Source organism: Aptenodytes patagonicus, unplaced genomic scaffold (genome assembly GCF_965638725.1).
Source record: "Aptenodytes patagonicus unplaced genomic scaffold, bAptPat1.pri.cur scaffold_124, whole genome shotgun sequence".
NCBI lineage: Eukaryota > Metazoa > Chordata > Aves > Sphenisciformes > Spheniscidae > Aptenodytes > Aptenodytes patagonicus.
The window spans coordinates 49057-65667 of NW_027472067.1; positions in this window are offsets into that span (position 1 = coordinate 49057).

Consider the following 16611-nt stretch of genomic DNA (forward strand, 5'->3'; position numbering starts at 1 on the left):
AAGACAGGCATGCTACAGGACTACATTACTCTCAAAAAACAGGCTCTTTCAAACACTCTTCCTTTCGCCTACCACAGTTCAGACAGTGTTAGAAAACAAGAGCAAAAAAGCAGGGTTCTCTCACATTTGTCAGAGCCCATTATAACAGCCATTCAATGCTAAGTCCAGCTCCAGTCTGAACCCCAGAATAAGAAATGCCGTCTCAAAAATCCCGGGAAAAGGAAGAGCTGTGAAACGGCAAGACCAGAGAACGTTCATGAAAGCCCCATCATGCAAGTACACATCCCTGCTCACAGACCAACTGCCCCATTCCCTAAGTGAGTGATGTTCTCAGCTGATTTGCAGCTCGGGGTCTCTTGTTCTTTAGCGCCGAGCACGTAGGTTGGAATTGGAGCTGGGAAGAAAACCATATGCAGTCAGCCTGGCTTCATTCAAGTCCAGATAAGTTCAAGTTCACATTTACCAGGAATCACAGCAGGTCCCATCCATCCCTGCAGACCCCAGCACCACTCCTGTGCAGCCTCCCGAGGAGCAGTAAGCGCAGAACAAGAAACCTTCCTTCAAAATAAGGCCCACAGCCTGCTCTTTCAACAGGAGGCATTGAGCACCAGCTGAGGGTATCCTCTGCTGTAACTACACCGAGCACCACCACCTCCATAAGGAGACCAGCTCCTAAATGATCCCTAGTCCTAAAAACACTGATCTTCCCTAGGGCAGTGCTAAGGAAATACCAGCGCACAGGGACACCTGGTCATTCAGTTTAAGCCAACGGGGAGAAGGACAGAGGACTAGAAAGAGAAAAATATGACGAGGGAGAAGACTGAGGAGCCGAGAAAGAAAGGTGCAGGGGAAAGGCAAGAGAGATGGACAGATCGAGAGAAATAGGGACAAGGAGACCTGCAGAGAGATGGAGGAATAAAAAGCAGGGACCAGGAGCGGGACAGAGAGGTGGGGACGGAAGGAGAGGAAGAAGGAAGGGCTGGTAGAGAAAGACAGGGACAGGGAGTGGGACATACAGATGGAGAGAGAAGGACAGGGAAGAGAACAAAGGGACTGAGAAATAAAGCGAGGGTCAGATCCTGACGAAGAGACTGAGAAGGGGGAAAAAAAAAAACCAGCAATGGGCTGGAGGACAGAGACAGACGAAGAGGAAAAGAGGGCTGAGAAGCACGAAGGAGGACGAGAGGACAAATAAAAGGGAGAGCCAGCTGGACGGAGGGGTATAGCAAGAAACGATGGGACAGGCAGCAAGACAGAGAAATCAAGACAGAGAAGATGGGGACAGGGAGCAGGACAGACGGACAGCGCAAGGAAGAAATGGGCAGGGAGCAGGACAGAGGTGGAGAAAGAAGCAGCAGGGCAAGAGGAAGAGAGGCAGAAAGAGGGAGAGGGAGCAGGAGAGGGAGAGAAAAATAAGGAGTGGGGGCAGGATAGAGATTGCCAAAAAAGTCTGGGGAAAGTCTGGGGTGGGCAGCAGGACGGAGAGGGAGTAAAAAAGAATAGGGGCAGGGAGCAGGACAGAGGGATATAGTGAGAAACGATAGGGTAGGGAGCAGGACAGAGCGACAGACAAGAATAACAGCAAAGAGAAAGAGAAGAACAGGGACGGTGAGCAGCACAGAGGGATGGAGAAAGAAAGAGAGGCATCAGGAGCCCTGCAGAGAGACGGAGGAAGCGGGGAGGGGAAGGAGAAGGGAGCAGCAGAGAGAGACAGAGAGAGGAGAGATGGGCAGGAAGAAGGACAGGGACAGTGGGATACGGCATGAAAAAACACAGTGACAGTGAGCAGGACAGAGCGAGAAAGAGAGAAAAACAAAGAGAAGCAGAAGGAAGGAGGGAGAGGGGAAGACAAGGACAGGGAGCGGGACACAGGCAAAGGGAGACCAAGAAGGACAGGGAACAGGCCAGAGAGACTGTGAAAAACAGAGCGGGATGCAGATCAGGACAAAAAGAAGAAAACAAGAGCAATGTGCTGCAGGACAGAGACAGAGGAAGGAAAAAAGAGCGACAGGGAGCAGGAGAGAGGGACAGCGAGAAAGAGACAGGGACGGGTAGAGCGACAGGGAAAGAGGGCCTTGGAGAAGAGAGGGACGGGGAGCAGAACACAATGCCAGAAGAAGAGAGGTACGGGGAAGCAAAAACATGACACAGAGGGAGATGGGGGGGCTGGGGACTGGGAGGGACTGAGAGGCAGAAGAGGGCTGACATGGCCCCAAGCGCCTGGGACTCACCGCAGCTCCCGCTCTCTGCACCGCCTGGCAAATTTTTCAGTTCAGGCACTTCTTTCTCTGCCTGTCTGTCCTTTCCTCCCTTCCTCTTCTGTAGCTCCAGTTGCTTGCCTGCCCTCGCCTCACGGGCGGCCCCAGCCCTCACCTCAGCCGGGCCGCGGCTGGAGCAGGGACCGCGCCTCCCGAGACCAACATGGCCGCCCGGCAGCCCCGTGCCCCAGGACTACAGCTCCCAGCATGCCGCGGGGTGCTCCTCCCTGCTGTCTGACCCTGCGGGGACACCGTCCCCCAGCTGGGCCCCGCCCCCCGCAGGCCCCATGGCCGCCTCCGCGGGGCTGCCCAGGCTCTGGAGCCCTGGTGGAGCAGGGAGGAGGAGGAGAGAGGGACAGAGCGGCAGAGAGGGGTGGGGCCGGGCGGTGGGGTGCCCGGAGAGGGACGGGAGACGGACAGAGGGAGTGGAGATGGTCAGAGGGACGAAGAGAATGGGGAGGAGGAGCTGGGCAGGGAGTGGAGGAAGGAAAAATCCTGGTGAGGAGCCGGCAGAGGGACAGAGCGGGAAAGAGCTGGAGGGGAAGGGGGACAGCGGGGTGCAGGGCGAAAAATAGTGATAAGCAGCAGGACAGAGGGACAGAGAGAGAAGGAGAAGGGCAGGAAGGAGGACAGAGGGACAGACTGACACGGGCGGGGTGAGGGAGCGGGCCAGGGGGGCAGAGAGGCAGAAAAGGCGCCAGGGGAGTGGAGTGACAGAGAAATGGGACAGAGAGCAGGACAGAGGGACAGAGCAGAAAGGGTGGGAGGGAAAAGGAGGGGAGAGAATCATAGGATCATTAAGGTTGGAAAAGACCTCTAAGATCATCGAGTCCAACCGTCAACCCAACACCACCATACCCACTAAACCATGTCCCTAAGCGCCTCATCTACACGTCTTTTAAATACTTCCAGGGATGGTGACTCAACCACTGCCCCGGGCAGCCTGTTCCAATGTTTCACCACTCTTTCAGTAAAGAAATTTTTCCTCATGTCCAATCTAAACCTCCCCTGGCGCAACTTGAGGCCGTTTCCTCTCGTCCTATCGCTTGTTCCTTGGGAGAAGAGACCGACACCCACCTCGCTACAACCTCCTTTCAGGTGGTTGTAGAGAGCGATGAGGTCTCCCCTCAGCCTCCTCTTCTCCAGGCTAAACAACCCCAGTTCCCTCAGCCACTCCTCATCAGACTTGTTCTCCAGACCCCTCACCAGCCTCGTTGCCCTTCTCTGGACACGCTCCAGCACCTCGATGTCCTTCTTGTAGTGAGGGGCCCAAAACTGAACACAGTATTCGAGGTGCGGCCTCACCAGTGCCAAGTACAGGCGGGCGATCACTTCCCTACTCCTGCTGGCCACACTATTTCTGATACAGGCCAGGATGCCATTGGCCTTCTTGGCCGCCTGGGCACACTGCCAGCTCATGTTCAGCCGGCTGTCGACCAACAGCCCCAGGTCCTTTTCTGCCAGGCAGCTTTCCAGCCACTCTTCCCCAAGCTTGTAGCGCTGCATGGGGTTGTTGTGGCCGAAATGCAGGACCCGGCACTTGGCCTTGTTGAATCTCATCCAGTTGGCCTCGGCCCATCGATCCAGCCTGTCCAGGTCCCTCTGCAGAGCCTTCCTACCCTCGAGCAGATCAACACTCCCACCCAACTTGGTGTCGTCTGCAAACTGACTGAGGGTGCACTCGATCCCCTCATCCAGGTCATCGATAAAGATATTGAACAAGACCGGCCCCAAAACTGAGCCCTGGGGAACACCGCTCGTGACCGGCCGCCAACTGGATTGAACTCCATTCACCACAACTCTCTGGGCCCGGCCGTCCAGCCAGTTTTTGACCCAGCGCAGAGTCCACCTGTCTAAGCCGTGAGCCTCCAGCTTCTCTAGGAGAATGCTGTGGGAGACGGTGTCAAAGGCCTTGCTGAAGTCCAGGTAGACACATCCACAGCCTTTCCCTCGTCCACTAGGCGGGTCACCTGGTCATAGAAGGAGATCAGGTTGGTCAAGCAGGACCTGCCTCTCATGAACCCGTGCTGGCTGGGCCTGATCCCCTGGTTGTCCCGCCCATGCCTTGTGAGCGCCCTCAAGATGAACCGCTCCATCATCTTCCCTGGCACCGAGGTCAGGCTGACAGGCCTGTAGTTCCCCGGATCCTCCTTCTGGCCCTTCTTGTAGATGGGCGTCACATTGGCAAGCCTCCAGTTGCCCGGGACCTCCCCCGTTAAACAGGACTGCTGATAAATGATGGAGAGTGGCTTCCACAGCACAGCACAGGTGTACTGGCTGTACAGCAAGTTGTTTTCCTTGGTTTAGTTTTTCCTGGAAGAGTCTCATGTTGGTACTGAGGAGAGGCGGAATGTCAGACAAAGTGGCTCATAGAATGGGAACGATACAGGGAAAGTTAGTCGGCTCTTGAAAGCCCCATTGCTCTAGAAGTTGAATCTTTTTTCTCTAGTCCTTTTTCTTTTCTAAGGAAGGGGGCGGGGGGAGGGGCATGGATGCTTTGTCTTCACAGCTCCTAAAACATGCATTGTAGCAGTCAAGACAGAGTATGCCTTTCTCACCTACCTTTTCTTTTTTGAACGTGGTGAATTCAATCTGCTGATCAATAGCCCACTGAGTTCAACAGACGCCTTTGATTTCTATCCTTTGGCTCAAGAGCTAGATGCAACCTCCTGTCACTGGTGTTAGCACAATTACTGCAGATAATCTGCTCTCTACTGTCCAATAGTCTAGGCTACCTACTGTCTAATGATCTATGCGAGAGTATAACCCGATCCGATGGTACACATAACATCAGCACGATGAAGAGATGTGATGTTCAAATGAAAAATGAGACAGTTTGAACACCTTCTAATAGCTTGCAGGAATAAAAAGGGGAAGCGCTGTATATAAAATGAAAAAATATAGTAAAATAAAGTAAATTTCTGAGCCTTCCGTGACAAGTTGTGTCATATCAAGTGCATGTCTGCAACGCCCTGTGCTGCACTCTGCGGGTCCTGTTCCCATTCAGTGATCTGGATGATGGGGCAGAGTGTACCCTCAGACAGCTTGCCGATGGCACACGACAGGGAGGCTCGTGCACCAAAGGGTCGTGCTGCCAAGCAGGGGGACCTTGACAGGCTGGAGGAAGGGGCTGGCAGGAACCTCCTGCAGTTCATCAAGGGGAAGAGCAAAGTCCTGCACATGGGGAGGAACCAGCCCTTGCATGGGTATATGCTGGGGGACACCCAGCTGGAAAGCAGCTGTGCAGACACCTGGGGTCATGGTGGACCCCAAGCTGACCAATTTGGAGCCTGCAAAGTGCCCCTGGGGCAAAGAAGGCTACCTGCATTGTGGGCTGCACTAGGCAAAGCGTTGGCAGCAGGTGGAGGGAGGTGGTCCTTTCCCCCCTGCTGTGTCCTGCTCTGGGCTCCCCAGTGCAAGGCAGACATGGCCATAGTGGAGAGAACCCCCACCCCAGGGCCCCCCCAGGGCCCCTCCCACTTTCCATTGGGCTCGGAATGTTGGTCAGTTGGAGCCAACAGCCAGCAGAGAGAGCAGGACGGAGCTGTGCTGGCACAGAGCAGCGCTGGGAGGAGGCAGGGTCTGGCCGAGCAGCGCTGCCCCGGCACCGGCACCAGCACCCCGCTTCCCATCCTCGCTGTCGCCGGCTGGGCAGCGTCCTTGGTGCACGGCGAGGGTCCTCCTGTCCCGGGCAGGATGGGCCAGGCCAACTGCTGCTGCGGCTCCAGGTGGACTCTCCCTGGGGGTCGGGGACAGGCGGGCATGGCCGGGTGCCGCAGCAGCTGCCTTCCTCATTCCCGCCACTCTCTGCTCTGCAGAGAGGCTCTCAGCGATGCCGAGGCGGTGCTGAGCGCAGACGTGCGGCTGACCTGGGGCTGCAAGAGGAGCGAGAGGTGCCTTCTCCTCCTCCAGGAGGAACTGGTCATCGCCAAGTTGCAGTAAGACCCTCAGAGCCCAGCTGCCTTTCCCCCAGCCCTGGCCCTGGGACCAGGGCAGGGACACCCTGGCACCAGCCCCAGGCCCCGGCACCTTGGTGCTGGATGCACCCGTGTCCGTCCCAACGGCAGGCGGGGGACAGGGCTCTGCGCGGGGCCACCCAAGGAGGCCACCTCTCTCACCAGGGCTGCCTCTCTTCTCTGCAGACACGGTGGCACCACCGTGCGCCCACAGCTCTGCCTGGCCCTGGACCAGCTGTGGGTGGTGAGCGGCGGCAAGGAGGCGGCGGGGGAGGACGAAGAGGAGGAGGAGGAGGAAGGCAGCGATGAGGACAGGACCTCCATCATCCTCATCTGGCCCACCGGCTCCTGTGTTGCCACTTTCAAGTGAGTCGTGGTGCCACGTCTCACGGCAGGGCCGGGCAGTGCGGTGCTGGCCCCCGTCCTCTCTGGGGTCTGGCAGCTGTGGTCAGGGCTGGCAAGGGGCAGGAGAGTTGCCCAACCATGCCCACGCCATCCTGTGAATGGCCTCTGCCCTCTGCACGCCGGCAGGGAGGGAGGGAGGGAGGCCGGGTTGGCCAGGTGGGGGCTGAGGGGTGGGCATGCAGGCAGCTGGAACGAGAGGGATGGGGGACATTTCTACGTCGTGCATCCCCTGGACACCTTTTGGTCCCCAGAAGGGAAGGCCGAAAGCAGCTCCTCTGGCAGGACAGAGGGAGCCAGGGCTTTGGCAGCGCCTCTGTCCTGCCCCAGGGGGCTTCATCCTGCCCCTGTGTCCTTCCCCGCGGGGTAGGGCTGTGAAGGCACCGGCCTCTGCCTACGGGCTGGGGGGCAGCAGGGCCTGATGCTGTTTCTCCTGCTGTTTCTCCTCTCTTTCTGCAGCTCCCGGACGCTGAAGGAGCTGTGGGTGTGCACACTGCTGGGGTAAGCCGGGGGGATGCTCTAGGCGCAGCCGTACGGGGGAACACAGTTCTCCAGCTGGGGAGAGGTGCCCCCACGGCTGTGGGCAGCTCTTGGGCAGACGGGGGATGAGCGTGGATGGAAAGCTTCTTCTTCCTCTGCAGCAGGGAGAGGCAGGTGGGGAAGCAGGGCTGAGCACGTGGCAGGCAGGAGCTCTGCAGGCAGCTCTGCTCTCTGCTTGGCTCCGGGGTGGTACCCGGGGGGGTTTGGGATCCCTTTTGCTGGAGAGAGAGGAGGTGGCTTGGGGCTCATTCTTTCTCTGTCCCTTCCCGTGCACAGGCAACCAGAAGGAGCGAAGAGAGCCCGGGTGACGCGACTGCCCTCCGTCAAACTCCTGGAGAAGGAGCTGAGCCGCCGCCATGCCGTGAGTGTCTCTCTTGTCTCGGCTCTGTCCCCTGAGCACTGGCCCTCCAGCTGAGCAGCAGAGGCATCGCTTCTCACCTTCTTCCACTCCTTCTCTCTTGCCCAGTGGAGGACATTAAGCGCCAGGAGCCTGGAGACCCTGATCGAGGGCCAGGCAAAGGTGAGAATGGCTGCCTTTGACCCACCTCTCACTGTGCCGGCGTGCCAGGGATCTCTGTCGAGTGGGGTGACCTTCTGTGGGAGGGTCCCGCGGTGCCACTTGGGGAGCTGAGAGGGTTGGGGAGCCACCAGGAACACCAGCGTGTCCTTGCTGGTGGCACTGGGAGGAAACCTGCCGCGCGGGGCAGAGAGCCCGGCAGGGCAGACGGTTCCAGGTCTGCCACACTCAGGCTGCCAGTGCCAGGTGGCAGCTCACCGGTGGCCCTTTTGGCTGTGGGGCTGCTCTAAGCACAGCCTGGTTCTTGCAGGATGATCCCAAGCAAGGGCCTCTGCCGGTCCCTTCTGGCAATGGAGGGGGACGTTGCCACTCGGCAGGTGAGTTTTGGAAAGAAAGGCAGGGAGGGCCTCCTTTTCCTCCTGCAACCGGCACTTCTGCAGAAGATGGGATGCTGCTGCGGCTGTCCTTCGCCCCGAGCAAGTCGTTCCCCATCGCTCTGCAGCAGGAGAGCGTTGAGCCCTCGGGGTCCCTTCGTTCCCACCTAATGTTTCTCCCTTGCACGCAGGGGCAGAGGGCACATTGCCGAGCGCTCGAGGTGGTGCCTGCCTCTGCTCCATCCTCAGAGCCAGGCAGATGGGTCCCTGCTCCTCGGCGGGAGTCGGCAGGAGCTCTGCTCACTTGTCCCCTGAGTGTCGCCATGCAGGTTTGGCACCCCAAGGGAGGACGTCACCTGGACGAGGAAGGACACCCGCTGGGCAGCAGCCACTGAACATGGTTCTCCGAGGACACGGAGCCTCTGCTGCTGTGCACAGCTTGGAGGAGGACAGGGCGAGGGCCGGGCCAGGCTGTCACGGTGTCACGCCAGCTCTCAGGATCCTCCGAGCTGGAGCCACTGCGCAGGAGCTGTGGTTCCAGCTGCCCACTCCCTGCCTGTCCTGCTGCACCGCTCAGCACCGTGCTGCAGGCAGGGCAGGGCAGGGCAGGGCAGGCTTTGAGAGCGCTGGCCTGGTGGTCTCCATTGATGGGCTCTTCTCTGTTTTCCTTTGTAGCAGGAAGGAGCAGGAGGAGGAGGAGGAGGGGGCTGCCCTGGCCCTTTGCTCTGCGGTGGACCCCGGCCGCTGCCCAGGCGCCAGGGCAGGCAGGCTCCGGCTGCAGCAGGGCGCTCTTTGGACAGCCCCTGGCAGCCCTCTGCGGGGAGGATGGCACGCTGCCCCAGCCCATCCAGGTAAGCCAGCCTGGACAGGGGGTCCCCAGCCCTCCAGCTGCTCCGGAGAAGGAGTGTCCCCAGGGGCTCCGGGGACGGGGAACTGGGCTTTTCACCCCTGGCTCACACCCTGATCCCAGTCCCTTTGCAGAGGGAGGGAGCCAGGTCTGGGGCAGAGCTCTGGCCATGGCCACCGCTGTCAGAAGGCAGCTCTTCAGCCAAGCAACTGTCCTCCTGCATCTCCTGCAGGAGCTCCTGAATATCCTGCACCAACAAGGGCCATCGACAGAGGGGATATTCCGGAGAGCTGCCAGCGGGACAGCAGTTCGGGAGCTCAAGGAAGCCCTTGACAGCGGTGTGGACGTCGACCTAGGAAGCCAGCCTGTGCTCCTGCTGGCCGTCATCTTGAAGGTGAGCGCTTCTGACCGGCAGCTGGAAGGGCTCCCGGCTGGCCTGGAGTGTTCCGAGGCTCACCTGGAGCCCTTGGCATTGCAGGACTTCCTCCGAAGCATCCCCGCCAAGCTCCTCGTCATCGACCTCTACAAGGATTGGATGCGAGCCATGGAGAAGCCAAGCAAGCAGGCAAAGGTGGAAGAGCTGAAAGCGTAAGTGTGGCTGGCAGCCTGCCTTTTGAGCAGCAACTGGTAGGGGCCTGGGACTTGCCTGCAAAAGGAGGGGCTCCTGAAAAAGCCATGTTTTCTGGCCACCCGCTGTTGCATTTCAAGGGAAAGGGCATGGACAGGGAGCCTTCCCTTGCGTGGGCTTGGGTGAAATCAGGAGCTGGGAAGCAACGCCGTGCTTCCTTCCTGAAGCGCAGGAGCACTGACCGCTGGCTGAGAGCACCTGGAAAGCTGCGCAGCACAGCCGCTGGCTCCCGCCTGTGTCGTTGCGCAAGCTTCGGGGACGGCTGTGGGCAACATCTCTTTTTTAACCTTGTGTTCCTGTTCCCTCAGGGTGGCCAACAAGTTGCCTGCAGCAAACCTCCTCCTGCTCAAGCAGCTGCTGTCCCTCCTCCAGCACATTGGCCACAGCGCGTCCACCAGCAGGATGAGCTGCAGCAACCTGGCCATCTGCGTTGGGCCTAACCTGCTGAGCCCAGCCAACGAGGACCTGCTCCCTCTGGAGGCCATGCTGGAGGTGGCTGAGAAGGTACGCTGTATTCACCAGCCGGCTGCAGCCTTCCCGGCCCGTCAGAGCTTGGCTGTTCGGAGGTCCCTGGCTGCCCCCTCTCTCCAACAAATGCTGGTGGGGTGGCTGCCGGGAAGAGCAGCCCCACAGCCACAGCCTTCTGCGCAGAGGGAAGGGTCAGGAGTGGGAAAGGCTGCTTGTCATGTTTTCAGGCACCCGCGCTGAAAGCAAGGCTTTCATGTGTGCAGGTGAAGGCGCTGGTGGAATTTCTGGCTGAAAACTGCTGTGAAATCTTTGGGGAGGAGATGGCTGGCCTTTCCAGTCCCCCAGCTGTGGAGTCACCGGTGCCCACGGGCAGATCCACAGGTATGAGGAGGGGCTGAGGGTTGTCACAGCCTGAGCAGACAGGTGAAGCTGGTGTAGGGCTTCTGGTGGGTTTTGCTTTAGCTGTTGTCCACTTCCAAGAAGTCACTTGGCTGCACGTGCTTTTGCTCTCCAGAGCTGCCTTTGGAAGACCAACGTGGCCCTGCAGGTGAAGCAGACATGCAGCACCAGGCAAAAGCCCTCCTGGACGCACCACCCTCTCTGCTCGTCCTCCCGAAAGCAGCAGGGGCAGACACGGTGGTGGGATCGGAAACAGCAGAGGTATGGCGGCTCCCCAAACACTGGGACAACGGGTCTCATGTAGGAGGGTAGTTCCTGATGAGTCCAAGTAGCTGCTGTGCCTCTTCCTGGCATTCGGTCTCTTGTGGCTTTGTGGCTTTGTGTGGGTTTTTTTTCCCCCCTGGTGTGATACATAGTAAGTAAAAGTGGACAGGTTGTTTCTCCAATGCCTTAGGCATGTGCTTAATCAAAGGAAACCCTACCAAATCCCTGCGGAAAGACAGATTTCAAAAGCAGAGCCTCCCACCGCAGAAGATGGTATTGCACCAAAGGGATATCCGCAGAGCTCTGTCTCGGGAGGGCAGCAGCAACCCCGGCAGAATGAAGTGGGCAAGCCTTTTCTTGCCCGGAGGGGGACCGCAGGCTCCCTGCTGAATGCCCCCCCAAATTAACCGAGTGTCACACACCCGTGTGAACACTGTGTTCCAAAGTGAGGCCCTTGGAAGAAAGGGCTCATGCAAACCAGCCAAAGGGATCTTCTCCGTAGGGCTCAGGTAGCAATTTGCCAAACGGTCGCTTCCTACTCTGGGGCGTCCCTTGCCACCTGCTAACGCCGACGTTTCTGTTTTAGGCACCCGTTGCTTTGCCTCCAAGCACCCCAGAGACCACGGTAGCCTCCCTGGTACGTGTAGAACTGAAGAGCCTTTCGGAGGAAAGGAGGTAACATGAGTCAGCTTTGGCGAAATCAAGAACTGATTCCAGTTGGTCCTGGCTTTACCTATCTAATCACACTGTGGGGTGGGATGGAAAGGTTTGCAGGCTCCCCCCAGGAAAATGAAGACCGAAGAAAAAGAAAGAGAAAAGAGGCCTGGGCAGAGGAGAGGGAATGCCAACAAGAAAAGAAAAGAAGGAAGGAAGAAAGAAAAAGATGGGGGCTGAAAAAAAGCAGGGAGGTCCAGAAGGTGAAGAAGCCCAGGTGGGTACCGGGCTCTGCTGCCCACCTTTCCCAACTCTGACGCTGCTCGAAGTCAGTCCAACGCGCTGGCAAGGGACGGCGAGGGATGGTGCTGCGCAGCGTTTGGAAATAGCTCCACGGCAGCTCCCCAGGGGCTCCCCATGGAGCCCTGCTGCCTGGCACAGGGGCACGGTGCACCTCTGTACACTCACAGGTCTCTAAGGGTATTGCCCATGGGGATAAGGCGCCAGAGCCATCCTGTAGTCAATGCCAGCACCAGCTCCCTCTTCTGGGCCATAAACAACTCCTCGTCAGCTGTGTTCCCCAAAGAAAGGGGAACAAAATCCTGCCTCTTCCTGCCCTTATGGATTCAGCCGATCTTTCTGACTCTGTCGTTGCAGGTGCCGATTCATTTTCACCGGCTGAACCGCTGTGACTCCTGGGCCCCCACAGTTGATGTCCACAATAAAAGGATCTTTCCTCTCTTCTGACTGCGTCTCCCATAGGATGTTCTGGAGTGGGGAGCTGTTGTTTTGTGCTGAATACTCGGGGAGGAGTTTGGGATCATCCCTTGGTCCAGAATCCTTTCCGGCGGGCATCAGGGCTGAGTTCAGGTGCCTTAGGAGTGAAACCAAAGCACAGAGTCACACAGGAGGGTGGAGGTTGGAAGGGACCTGTGGAGGTCATCTGGGTCCAAGCAGGACCTGCTCAAGCAGGCTCACCTGGAGCCAGTAAAATGGATCACCCCAACCGTAAAATACTGCTTTCTCATGTGCAGCTGGAATATCACGTCTTTTAATCTGTGCCCCTTTCCTCTGGTCCTCTCAGCGCACGCTCTTGAGAAGAGCCTGCCTCCCTCATCTTCTTTCCTTCTCAGCAGGTTTGTATACACATTGAGGAGACACACACAGCACCCCCCACCCCCCCACCCAGTCTTCCCTTCTCCCAGCTGAAGAGTGCCAGCTCTCTCAGCCTCTCCTCACATGGCAACGAGAAGGAGAACTTCCACTGGTCCTCTTTTGGAAACTTTTGGAAGGCCTCCGTCTCAAATAAGAAATTTGAGACACCAGCCTTCATCTAGGTTACCTCATGAGCTGTGCGATTGCAGTTTGGTGTAGAAGTGCCAGAGCGCATCATTAAGAGGGTGTTAATTTGGCCGTTCTGGTCATGAAGCTCGTCGGAGCACTGAGCTGGACACCTGGAGACGGCAGCTGTGCGTCAGCCAGGCTGGATGCTCAGTGTTCAGCACAGCAATGGCACAGCAGTGCCACAGCCGCTGCTCGAGGTATGTGTGCACTGACAACTTGCCCCTGAGTGTCCTGGTGCCCTGAGGTTTGGGATCACTCCGGTGGTTTTGACAAAAAGCTCTTGAAAAAGGTGTGAAGGAGGCGCAAGGCACAACTGTTGGAAGAATCTGCCACAGTCCTTGTCTTGGTGGGAAGGTGTTGGCGGGGAGAGCTACGTAATGGGGGACATTGCTCATTGCTAGTGCAGCAACCAGGTGAGGAAGGTGCTACCATTTGTCACCTACCACAAAGGTAGGCTGTGACGGAGAGGGTGCGCTGCTTTGCCGCATCCGTAACAACCAGAAGTATCCACTTCAGTTCCTTCAGTGTCTTTTGAATTCCACGTGTGGCTTTCTACACGGGTGCTGCTGTTTTGCTGTCGAGGGTAGTTTCTGTGTGCTGTGCTTTCGCCTTTTCCTGGTCTCTAGTGGCGCAACTGATACCGTCAATGCAACGCAGTACCTAAGGGAACAGGGTGCCACCAGCGGGGGTTTGGGGTCATTGCCGCGAGCTACCTGTGTAAAACAAATGCGATGAAGCTGGTGACTCTGGTCCTGGACATTGCTGTTGTTAGGAAACGACTGCTCCCCAACCAAAGGGGCCAGGGCTGCCAGGTGTTGCTGGCCCTCGCCTTCCCTTGGCAGCCTTTCCACAGCCCCACAGACACGGGGGCTCCGGGCTCGCCAGCCCAGTGACGGTGCCGACGTTGCCTTGCTCGCTCTCAGCGCCGCCGCCAGAGCCCAGCTCCGAAATGGCCAACGTCCAGCGCCTGCTCCCCCACCAAAGGGGCCAGGGCTGCCAGGTGTTGCTGGCCCTCGCCTTCCCTTGGCAGCCCTTCCACAGCCCCACAGACACAGGGGCTCCGGGTTTGCCAGCCTGGTGACGGTGCCGACGTTGCCTTGCTCGCTCTCAGCGCTGCCACCAGAGCCCAGCTCCGAAATGGCGAACGTCCAGCAACTGCTCCCCCACCAAAGGGGCCAGGGCTGCCAGGTGTTGCTGGCCCTCGCCTTCCCTTGGCAGCCCTTCCACAGCCCCACAGACACGGGGGCTCCGGGCTTGCCAGCCCGGTGACGGTGCCGACGTTGCCTTGCTCGCTCTCAGCGCCGCCGCCAGAGCCCAGCTCCGAAATGGCCAACGTCCAGCGCCTGCTCCCCCACCAAAGGGGCCAGGGCTGCCAGGTGTTGCTGGCCCTCGCCTTCCCTTGGCAGCCCTTCCACAGCCCCACAGACACGGGGGCTCCGGGCTCGCCAGCCCGGTGACGGTGCCGACGTTGCCTTGCTCGCTCTCAGCGCCGCCGCCAGAGCCCAGCTCCGAAATGGCCAACGTCCAGCGCCTGCTCCCCCACCAAAGGGGCCAGGGCTGCCAGGTGTTGCTGGTCCTCGCCTTCCCTTGGCAGCCCTTCCACAGCCCCACAGACACAGGGGCTCCGGGTTTGCCAGCCTGGTGACGGTGACGACGTTGCCTTGCTCGCTCTCAGCGCCGCCACCAGAGCCCAGCTCCGAAATGGCGAACGTCCAGCACCTGCTCCCCCACCAAAGGGGCCAGGGCTGCCAGGTGTTGCTGGCCCTCGCCTTCCCTTGGCAGCCCTTCCACAGCCCCACAGACACGGGGGCTCCGGGCTCGCCAGCCCAGAGACGGTGCCGACGTTGCCTTGCTCGCTCTCAGCGCCGCCGCCAGAGCCCAGCTCCGAAATGGCCAACGTCCAGCGCCTGCTCCCCCACCAAAGGGGCCAGGGCTGCCAGGTGTTGCTGGCGCTCGCCTTCCCTTGGCAGCCCTTCCACAGCCCCACAGACACAGGGGCTCCGGGCTCACCAGCCCGGTGATGGTGCCGACGTTGCCTTGCTCGCTCTTAGCGCCGCCACCAGAGCCCAGCTCCGAAATGGCGAACGTCCAGCACCTGCTCCCCCACCAAAGGGGCCAGGGCTGCCAGGTGTTGCTGGCCCTCGCCTTCCCTTGGCAGCCCTTCCACAGCCCCACAGACACAGGGGCTCCGGGTTTGCCAGCCCGGTGACGGTGCCAACGTTGCCTTGCTCGCTCTCAGCGCCGCCACCAGAGCCCAGCTCCGAAATGGCGAACGTCCAGCACCTGCTCCCCCACCAAAGGGGCCAGGGCTGCCAGGTGTTGCTGGCCCTCGCCTTCCCTTGGCAGCCCTTCCACAGCCCCACAGACACGGGGGCTCCGGGCTTGCCAGTCGGGTGACGGTGCCGACGTTGCCTTGCTCGCTCTCAGCGCCGCCGCCAGAGCCCAGCTCCGAAATGGCCAACGTCCAGCGCCTGCTCCCCCACCAAAGGGGCCAGGGCTGCCAGGTGTTGCTGGCCCTCGCCTTCCCTTGGCAGCCCTTCCACAGCCCCACAGACACGGGGGCTCCGGGATTGCCAGCCCGGTGACGGTGCCGACGTTGCCTTGCTCGCTCTCAGCGCCGCCGCCAGAGCCCAGCTCCGAAATGGCGAACGTCCAGCGACTGCTCCCCCACCAAAGGGGCCAGGGCTGCCAGGTGTTGCTGGCCCTCGCCTTCCCTTGGCAGCCCTTCCACAGCCCCACAGACACGGGGGCTCCGGGCTTGCCAGCCCGGTGATGGTGCCGACGTTGCCTTGCTCGCTCTCAGCGCCGCCACCAGAGCCCAGCTCCGAAATGGCGAACATCCAGCACCTGCTCCCCCACCAAAGGGGCCAGGGCTGCCAGGTGTTGCTGGCCCTCGCCTTCCCTTGGCAGCCCTTCCACAGCCCCACAGACACGGGGGCTCCGGGCTTGCCAGCCCGGTGACGGTGCCGACGTTGCCTTGCTCGCTCTCAGCGCCGCCGCCAGAGCCCAGCTCCGAAATGGCCAACGTCCAGCACCTTCTCCCCCACCAAAGGGGCCAGGGCTGCCAGGTGTTGCTGGCCCTTGTGTTCCCTTGGCAGCCCTTCCACAGCCCCACAGACACGGGGGCTCCGGGCTTGCCAGCCCGGTGATGGTGCCGACGTTGCCTTGCTCGCTCTCAGCGCCGCCGCCAGAGCCCAGCTCCGAAATGGCGAACGTCCAATGACTGCTCCCCCACCAAAGGGGCCAGGGCTGCCAGGTGTTGCTGGCCCTCGCCTTCCCTTGGCAGCCCTTCCACAGCCCCACAGACACGGGGGCTCCGGGCTTGCCAGCCCGGTGATGGTGCCGACGTTGCCTTGCTCGCTCTCAGCGCCGCCGCCAGAGCCCAGCTCCGAAATGGCAAACGTCCAGCGCCTGCTCCCCCACCAAAGGGGCCAGGGCTGCCAGGTGTTGCTGGCCCTCGCCTTCCCTTGGCAGCCCTTCCACAGCCCCACAGACACAGGGGCTCCGGGCTCACCAGCCCGGTGATGGTGCCGACGTTGCCTTGCTCACTCTTAGCGCCGCCACCAGAGCCCAGCTCCGAAATGGCGAACGTCCAGCACCTACTCCCCCACCAAAGGGGCCAGGGCTGCCAGGTGTTGCTGGCCCTCGCCTTCCCTTGGCAGCCCTTCCACAGCCCCACAGACACGGGGGCTCCGGGCTTGCCAGTCCGGTGACGGTGCCGACGTTGCCTTGCTCGCTCTCAGCTCTGCCGCCAGAGCCCAGCTCCGAAATGGCCAACGTCCAGCGCCTGCTCCCCCACCAAAGGGGCCAGGGCTGCCAGGTGTTGCTGGCCCTCGCCTTCCCTTGGCAGCCCTTCCACAGCCCCACAGACACAGGGGCTCCGGGATTGCCAGCCCGGTGACGGTGCCGACGTTGCCTTGCTCGCTCTCAGCGCCGCCGCCAGAGCCCAGCTCCGAAATG